Here is a 3,666-nt window from a genome sequence, read left to right as displayed (position 1 = left end):
CTCTATCAGAATGTTTAGGGAGGCCTGGTGAGCTGCAGTCCATGTGGTCAAAAAGAGCTGGACATGACTTAGCAAGTGAACAACAATAACGTGATTTAAATTAACCACATAACACATATACAGTATATAATCCTAATTTCTCAGCATTGAAACAAAATCTTAACATAATTCCTATCATGAGACCCAAGATCAAACAATAACTTCCTCATCTTATTACAGATAGTAAGATATGAGCAAGGAATCAGAAGACATTTGTAATTTTTAATTTCCTTAGTGCATAAGTGTCTGAATACAGTCAATATTTATTTCTCTAACAGAAAAATATATTTGGAACCTGAGAAAAGACTGTGTCATCTATAATCACTGTGGTACTTGAACTAACCACTTAAGCCATTTGCTTTTTACTAGTTTTGTTAAGCTTTCCTCTTCTGGTCCCATTTTAAGTGCATAAACATATCCACGAATATACATGTATGTAATGCCTTTCTTACATCAATTCCATGCCTCACTTACAAACCAATATTGTTATTATATCTAAGAATATTTAAAAGAGGTTCCAGAGATTGTGATTAATTACAGTTTGACAAGTTTATTTCTCTGTTTGAGTTCTTTAAAACATACTTCATAGAAATATTGTAATTAAGTCTAAGTATTACTTTTCAATATTTGTTACTTTAAATGAACACATATTTTTGTGTCTTCCCTATGCAAAGCTGTGTTTTTATACAGTAAGAAATATTAACACAATAATAAATGATGCTCTAATAAAACCCTGCTATAAAAAACTTCTGATTCATAACAACAGACAGAGATGTGAACTTTGATGCATGGATTAATAAAGATAAAGAACTTGAAAATATTCATTAGACCTTAAAAAGAAAGTTGATATATCTAATGAATTATCTTCAAAATTTTCTTAGACAAATAAATTTTAGAAAGATGGAAGCTGGAAAAAGAAAGGGCTTCATTGCACATGATCTAGCTTCTCAGTATTATAAATTGACAAATCTTAAAGGCACAAAACTAATAGAGTTTTGCCAAGAAAATGCACTGATCATAACACCCTCTTCCAACAACACAAGAGAAGAATCTACACATGGACATCACCAGATGGTCAACACCAAAATCAGATTGATTATATTCTTTGCAGCCAAAGATGGAGAAGCTCTATACAGTCAGCAAAAACAAGACCAGGAGCTGACTGTGGCTCAGACCATGAACTCCTTATTGCCAAATTCAGACTTAAATTGAAGAAAGTAAGGAAAACCACTAGACCATTCAGGTATGACCTAAATCAAATCCCTTATGATTATACAGTGGAAGTGAGAAATAGATTTAAGGGCCTAGATCTGATAGAGTGCCCGATGAACTATGGACTGAGGTTCGTGACATTGTACAGGAGACAGGGATCAAGACCATTCCATGGAAAAGAAATGTAAACAAGCAAAATGGCTACTGAGGAAGCCTTACAAATAGCTGTGAAAAGAAGGGAAGCAAAAAGCAAAGGAGAGAGCATCTGAATGCAGAGTTCCAAAGAATAGCAAGAAGGGATAAGAAAGCCTTCCTCAGCAATCAATGCAAAGAAATAAAGGAAAACAACAGAATGGGAAAGACTAGAGATCTCTTCAAGAAAATTAGAGACACCAAGGGAACATTTCATGCAAAGATGGGCTCGATAAAGGAGAGAAATGGCATGGACCTAACAGAAGTAGAAGATATTAAGAAGAGGTGGCAAGAATACACAGAAGAACTGTACACAAAAGATCTTCACGACCCAGATAATCACGATGGTGTGATCACTCACCTAGAGCCAGACATCCTGGAATGTGAAGTGAAGTGGGCCTTAGAAAGCATCACTACGAACAAAGCTAGTGGAGGTGATGGCATTCCAGTTGAGCTATTTCAAATCCTGAAAGATAATGCTGTGAAAGTGCTGCACTCAATATGCCAGCAAATTTGGAAAACTCAACAGTGGCCACAGGACTGGAAAAGGTCCGTTTTCATTCCAATCGCAAAGAAAGGCAATGCCAAAGAATGCTCAAACTACGGCACAATTGCACTCATCTCACACGCTAGTAAAGCAATGCTCAAAATTCTCCAAGCCAGGCTTCAGCAATACGTGAACCGTGAACTTCCAGATGTTCAAGCTGGTTTTAGAAAAGGCAGAGGAACCAGAGATCACATTGCCAATATCTGCTGGATCATGGAAAAAGCAAGAGAGTTCCAGAAAAACATCTATTTCTGCTTTATTGACTATGCCAAAGCCTTTGACTGTGTGGATCACAACAAACTGTGGAAAATTCTGAAAGAGATGGGAGTACCAGACCATCTGACCTGCCTCTTGAGAAGCCTATATGCAGGTCAGGAAGCAACAGTTAGAACTGGACATGGAACAACAGACTGGTTCCAAATAGGAAAAGGAGTACGTCAAGGCTGTATATTGTCACTCTGCTTATTTAACTTCTATGCAGAGTACATCATGAGAAACGCTGGACTGGAAGAAGCACAAGCTGGAATCAAGATTGCCGTGAGAAATATCAATAACCTCAGATATGCAGATGACACCACCCTTATGGCAGAAAATGAAGAGGAACTCAAAAGCCTCTTGATGAAAGTGAAAGTGGAGAGTGAAAAAGTTGGCTTAAAGCTCAACATTCAGAAAACGAAGATCATAGCATCCGGTCCCATCGCTTCATGGCAAATAGATGGGGAAACAGTGGAAACAGTGTCAGACTTAATTTTTTTAGGCTCCAAAATCACTGCAGATGGTGACTGCAGCCATGAAATTAACGATGCTTACTGCTTGGAAGGAAAGTTATGTCCAACCTAGATAGCATATTCAAAAGCAGAGACATTACTTTGCCAACAAAGGTTCATCTAGTCAAGGCTATGGTTTTTCCTGTGGTCATGTATGGATGTGAGAGTTGGACTGTGAAGAAGGCTGAGCACCGAAGAATTGATGCTTTTGAACTGTGGTGTTGGAGAAGACTCTTGAGAGTCCCTTGGACTGCAAGGAGATCCAACCAATCCATCCTAAAGGAGATCAGCCCTGGGATTTCTTTGGAAGGAATGATGCTAAAGCTGAAACTCCAGTACTTTGGCCACCTCATGCAAAGAGCTGACTCATTGGAAAAGACTCTTATGCTGGGAGGGATTGAGGGCAGGAGGAGAAAGGGACGACAGAGGATGAGATGGCTGGATGGCATCACTGACTCGATGGACATGAGTCTGGGTGAACTCCGGGAGTTGTTGCTGGACAGGGAGGCCTGGCGTGCTGCGATTCATGGGGTCGCAAAGAGTCGGACATGGCTGAGGGACTGAACTGGACTGAAGTGAAAGATATAATTACACATTTTAGTGCCTTTTTGCTTCTCCAGGTACAATTTTTGAAGTACTTTACTTTAATGAGATATTTCTTTCCTATCCAAAATCCCTCTCAAAAATATGTTTTGATTTTCCAATTATAGAAAAGTACAGAAACAAAAATATAATACCTAGTTACCATTACTGAAATTATTACTTAGATAATTATTTTAGAATTAACACCGGTAAGCTGTTTTAAATTTGTAAAATATTAAGTACATCATATATTGAATATAAATATCCAATAAATTTTTCTCCTTTGCAACAATGATTAGGAAATGATAGCTAAGAAAATATACATTT

Source organism: Bos indicus, chromosome 6 (genome assembly GCF_029378745.1).
Source record: "Bos indicus isolate NIAB-ARS_2022 breed Sahiwal x Tharparkar chromosome 6, NIAB-ARS_B.indTharparkar_mat_pri_1.0, whole genome shotgun sequence".
Classification (NCBI taxonomy): Eukaryota; Metazoa; Chordata; class Mammalia; order Artiodactyla; family Bovidae; genus Bos; species Bos indicus.
Note: the sequence above shows the minus strand (reverse complement) of the source record.